This window comes from Gopherus evgoodei, unplaced genomic scaffold, assembly GCF_007399415.2.
Source record: "Gopherus evgoodei ecotype Sinaloan lineage unplaced genomic scaffold, rGopEvg1_v1.p scaffold_37_arrow_ctg1, whole genome shotgun sequence".
Lineage (NCBI taxonomy): Eukaryota > Metazoa > Chordata > Testudines > Testudinidae > Gopherus > Gopherus evgoodei.
In genome coordinates, this window is record NW_022060049.1 from 3,177,731 (window position 1) to 3,183,621 (window position 5,891).

Consider the following 5,891-nt stretch of genomic DNA (forward strand, 5'->3'; position numbering starts at 1 on the left):
TCTGCCATTTCCTCAAGCAAACTAGAACGTCGCCGGCCCCAGTCATTCAAAGATCATGAGTAAGGCTAAGATTTTGTCACAGATATTTTTAGTAAAAGTCACGGACAATAAAGTAAAATTCATGGAAGCCCGTGACCTGTCCTTGACTTTTACTAACAATATCCATGACAAAATGGGAAGCTAGGCATCTGCAGGGGCCCGCTCAGAGCTTCAGGGGCCCCCATCACCAGCAGCAGCTTGGAGCTCCAGGGTCCCCCTGCCATGGCCCAGAGCTCTGGGGTCCCCCATCTGGCTACCATGGGCAACTGGGGGGACCCTGAAGCTCCTGGCCGCCACAGACTGAAGTCACGGAGGTCCCTGAAAGTCACAGATTCTGTGACTTCTGCAACCGCCATGAAAAAATCATAGCCTTAATCATGAATCACGAGATCAGCTTGAAAAATCATGGGATCGGCTTCAGAAATCACTAGATTTTTTAAAATTCAGTTTCAGTTCAACTTCGGGGTGGGGGTTGCTGTCAGGGGTGGGTAGGGTGGGGTCCCTGACTCTTTAAGGATTTTGTCAGACCACTGTAGGCCTGCTGAATTGAATTAAGGGCAGGAGCTACTTCCCATGAGGGCTAGAAGCTGGCTTTTTTTCAACGGAAGCTGAGAGTTTCTCCCTTAATCCTGGCACTCCAGGGCTTGATTCACATGTTGCGTGATTTGTGATAAAACCCCTATTGTTGGCAACACTGAAAATACTTGGCTTTTAAAAGGAAAAGCGATAAAATCGAGCCTAGTTTAAAAACGGTCAAACGTTTGCATTTAAAACCTGCACATTCCAAACCAAGCTTCGTTCTGTTGGTTCAGAATGAACAGTTTTCATTTTGTCGGAAGTGTTTGCAAAAATCCGTTTGTGCCGCCTCCCAGAGCTGTGGATAGAGCCAGGAGTCCTGACTACCAGCCCCCACTGCTCTAAATACTAGACCCCACTCCCTACACAGAGCTGGGACTAGAACCCAGAAGTCCTAAATTCCAGGTCCTCCTCCTTGCTCTAACAACTAGACACTGCTCCCTTCACAAAGGCAGGAATAGACTCCAGGAGTTCTGTCTCCCAGATCTCCCCTGTTCTAACTGCTAGGCCCCACTCCCTTCCCAAAACTAGGGTCCAGTTGCAGGCTCTGGTCTATAGATGCTGTGCAGGGCAGGGGGCTGTGCCAATTCTGGGTGTGGGTCAGCAGCCCCCCCTGTCTATCCTGCACTGTCTATGTGCTTCAATGCCACTCACAGCACTGCAGCGCCCCGGTGCCAGATTGATAGCGACACCTTCGTTCATTTCCTCACTGCAATTCCATGAGAGGGGAAGTCAGAAAATAGGGAAAAGGTCAAAATGTTAATGTTCGGGCTTGGTTGGGGGGAAAAGAAACAGTTTAACCCAAAAAAAGACAATTTTTATGAGCAGTTTCTATGGAAAAAAGGCCATTTTACTGTAGCAGCATTTCACTGATACCATTCCTGAGAACTCGGGTACAAACTGCTGGAGTCAAGCTGTCTTGCTCAGTGTTTGCAAGCACAGCCCAACAGTGTTCAGCCTGAGGGGCAGCATCTGGACTGGAGGCGATCTGGACAGGCATCAGCACTGGCAGCTTTATGATTATGATGATTTATTGGGTGTATTACAGTAGTGCCTTGGCCCAGTCATAGCCAAGGCCCCCAGAGTGCTAGGTGCTGTACAAACAGCCAGGCCCTGCCCAAAGAGCTGACAATCTGGGTATAAGATAAGAGACTCCAGGTGCAGACAGATGCAGGAGCACAAGGAGACAGTCACCAGAGCTGACCCTTTGCAGGATGAATCTGAACTCAGGGTTTCATGATCGGCTCATTCAGACACTAGGGGCTGGCTGAAATCTTCCCCCCTTGGAAATTTGTCCACCCTAAATCCCAGCTACTAAAGGGCATTTTAACCTAGCAGAAAAAGGTAAAACACGAGCCTATGACTGGAAGCTGAAGCCAGCCCATTCCTAACTGAAAATAAGGCACAAATGTATGATAGTGTGGGCGAGTGACCATTGGCTCTAATGCCCAAGGGACAGGTGGATTCGCCATCCGCAAATCCAGACTGGCTGCCTTTCTGGAAGGCGCGGTAGGTGAAGACAAGTTACCGGGCTCAGTACGAGGGAGCTGGCCTGGGTGATGTACTCTGGCCTGCAGGGGTGGCTCCAGACCCTAGCACGCCAAGCGCATGCTTGGGGCGGCATGCCGCAAGGGGCACTCTGCTGGTCGCTGGGAGGGTGGCAGGCGGCTCCGGTGGACCTCCCGCAGGCATGCCTGCGGAGGATCCGCTGGTTCCGTGCGACTTCATTTGAGCCACAGGGCCAGCAGACCCTCCGCAGGCACGCCTGCAGGAGGTCCACCGGAGCTGCAGGACCGGCGACCGGCATAGCACCCCCCGCGGCATGCCGCCCTGCTTGGGGCGGCGAAATGTCTAGAGCCGCCCCTGCTGGCCTGGGTTGTACAGGAGGGCAGATGATCCAATGGCTCACGCAGACCTTGAAATCTGTAAATATATAAGACCGACTTTGAGGCAGCAGCTGGGAGCAGTGACACTTGCACGCAGTGAGTGGAGGTGTGTCTGGGGGAAGGGGGTCTTGTCTTTTGTATTAATATTTCAGACCCCCTAAAAAAATATCAGCAGAGTCCCTCTTTTGGATGTTGAAAATCACATAGGGATATCTCACCCCTTCCACTGAAATGCAGCCAGTTCTGGGGTGATTAAAGCTGCATCATGCATGGATTCTCAGCCCCTACTGATCCCCCAACCCACTCCCTGCAGCACAGTGCCCCTTAGTATAGCACTGGGACAGTGGGGCCAGCAGTGATGGCAAGGAGAGAGCGCCCCCTACTGAGCACCCTTCCCCCAGGAGCACCCAGTCTCTCATCCAAGCACTAACCTGGTCCTGCCTAGCTTAGCTAGAGTACTCAGGGAAGCGCATGAGAGGCCAGCAGGAAGCCCTGAAAACTGGGGAGAAGCCAGCCCTGGACCCCAGAGCCCCCTGCAAACCCTGCCTGGACCCTCCTGAGAGCCAGAGCCCTGAGGGCATCATCTTTCCAAGGGCTCTCGGTAGCTGTAACCCAGTATTACTCACTGGTGGGGTCCATATCTAATAACACCCTGTCACGGAGTCACCGGGCGATGCTCTGGAACTGCTCCCCACCAAGCCAGGCAGGACTTTGGGGAGCCTCCTCTCCCTTGGAGCAGACTTGTTCAGGGCAAGAAGCTCACACGGCTTCACCTCCTGGGTCTCTCCTTGGAGCATTCAGCATCCTCTACCCCTCCGTGCGCTTCCCACAGCGAGTCCGCCCCAGTGGGGTCCTGGGGAAGCCACAGGGTCCTGCACCCCCACTTTGCAGTCAGATGTGACTCTCAGCCAGCCAGTAAAACAGAGGTTTATTCGATGACAGGAACAGGGTCTAAAACAGAGCTTGTAGATACAGCGAACCGGACCCCTCAACCAGGTCCATTCTGGGGGGCAGTGAGCCAGACCCCCCACGTCTGCACTTCACTCCTTGACCCCAGCCAGCTCCAGACTAACAACCCCCTCCAGCCCCTCTTCCTCTGCTCAGTTCCTTTCCCGGGCCAGGAGGTCACCTGATCTCTTTGTCTCCAACACTTTCAGTTGGCACCTTTGCAGAGGAGGGGCCCAGGCCATCAGCTGCTAGGAGACAAAGTTTCAGGCATTTAGGTGCACTGGCCCTTTGCTCTGCCAGATACTTAAGAACTGCCATGGGGACACTGAGGCACCAAGACAGTATTCAGAGAAAACATTAAGAACATTCCTAGTTCATCACACACCCTAGCCCTAATTTCTTTGGATTGCTGAACAATCAATCTGGACCATCATGGATCCGGGAGGGCCAAGAGACAGAAGTCAGGGAATGGGACGTGGGGCCTTGCCCTTATAGGGGCAGGGGCTGTCTGGCTTGGGGAATGGGACATGGGGCATTTCCCCTCTAGGGGGTGCTGGGTCTTAATCTAGTTCTCATCAGGGCAGGGGCATGTTCAGAGGCAGAGAACAGGGGTCAGGGAGAGAGCTTGCCCGGCTGCTATGTGGGCTATACTGCGGGGAGGGGAGCTCCAGGCTGGGAGGTTGTTAAAGGCATGAATCCTTCCAGCAAGGCCCCCTCTGGGCACTAAATCCCCTGGGGAGGGGAGTGCAGGCTGATCAGGGTAGGGGCCCCTACCCTCTAATCAATGGGACTAAATTGGCCTGACCAACTGAGCAAAGGACCAGGCCCCAGGGATCATGACCTTCCTGGCCAGGGCACCCGGGGATGGAGCCCCTGGGTCTGTGCCCCTCCCCCACCTGGCCAGGGGTGGCCCTATAGTATGGTGCCTGCTCTGTCTGCCCTTCCCCTCCTCCGGGCCTGAGCTACTCCTAAGGCTGGTTCCCTTACACTCTGCTCCCAGTGGGAGCAGCTAGGAGGCGGGGCCAAAGGGACAGGTGGGGAGGACATGTCATCCCCCAGCCCACCCAGGCACAGGGAGCTAGTGGGGTTGGCCACCAAAATTGTCCCATAGCCCTCTCCCATCCCATACTGGGGTGGTTTTCCCTCTCCTTCCTCCCCCTAGCCCCCCTGCCCCATACCAAGAGGGGCTGTACCTCCTTCTCTTCCTCCTTGCCCCATACTGTGAGGAGCTGTCCCTCCCCGTCCCAGGCTCCCAACAGCCCCACTGAGAAGGGCTCTCTCTTTATCTCTCTGCCCCACAGCCTCTTCTGCCCTATACTGTGAGGAGGGGGCTTCCTTTCTCTGGCCAAGGGATGGACTTTCCAAGAGGCAGCATTGGCTAGTGGGTTAGAGCTGGGGCTGAGGGCTGGGTTCTCTCCCCCCTCTGGGTGGGAAGTGGGGTCTAGACAGGTAGATCCAGGATTGGGGGAGTCAGGACTCCTGGGTTCTGCCCCTCCTGGGGGGCTGCTGTATCCCAGGCAGACTCTCCCTGCTGCTATTAATAGGTGTAGGGATCGGTCCTGGCTGGCAGGCCACCAGAAACCGCCTCTGCAAAACCCCCTTTTGCCTTTGCCACAGAATGCTGATTTGCTTCAGAATGCTGACTCTATATTATCACAAGATTTGGAAAGTACCGCACGCTCTGCCCACATGCACTGGGTGAGGGGACGAGGGGAGGAAAGAATCCTCCACCAATGCGAAACAAGTAAACAAGGCTGTAAGCTATGCATGATGCTGTAACTGAAAGAATAAAAAGGTTGCCACGCCTCACGGCGGCGCGCTCTCCTGATCACACAAGCTGTCTGCGTCTGGTTCCTTCCCGCATCTGGTGACCCCGACGTGATTCCAGCCCTCCGTACCCACCGGCCGGTCGAGCCGTGGTGCACCTCAGTGCGTCTTTGCGCACTCCCTCGTGAGTATGGGGGGGGACTTGTCCGTGCAACAGAAGGCTCATGCAAAAGAGCTGGTTAAGTTACTCAAGGTAACTGGTCGCATAACAGCAGCACAGCAACATGTGGAGGCTTTACTCCATGTTATAGAGGTTAAGTGCCCTTGGTACCCCGAGAGCGGGTCTCTCGAGGTTTCTGACTGGCAAAAGATAGGCGAACGGCTTCGAAAAGAGCCGCGAGCGCCCATCCAACACATCTTGCTGTGGCAACGCTGCTCAGAGGCAATCGGGCACTTGTGGAAGGAGGCGCCCCCGCTTGCCTCTCCCACCCCTGCCCCAACTTCATCCCAGGTCACGGAACCTACATCCCCTTGTCCTCCCCTTAAGGCGACGGCTCCCAGTCCTACCCTCTCTGATCCCCCATTGCCGCCGCCTCCTTCTCCTTCCCCTTCGCCCTCGCCGGCTCAGAGCGCGGTGCAAGCCGCTCTCCAGCAGGCGATGGCGACAGGAGATTC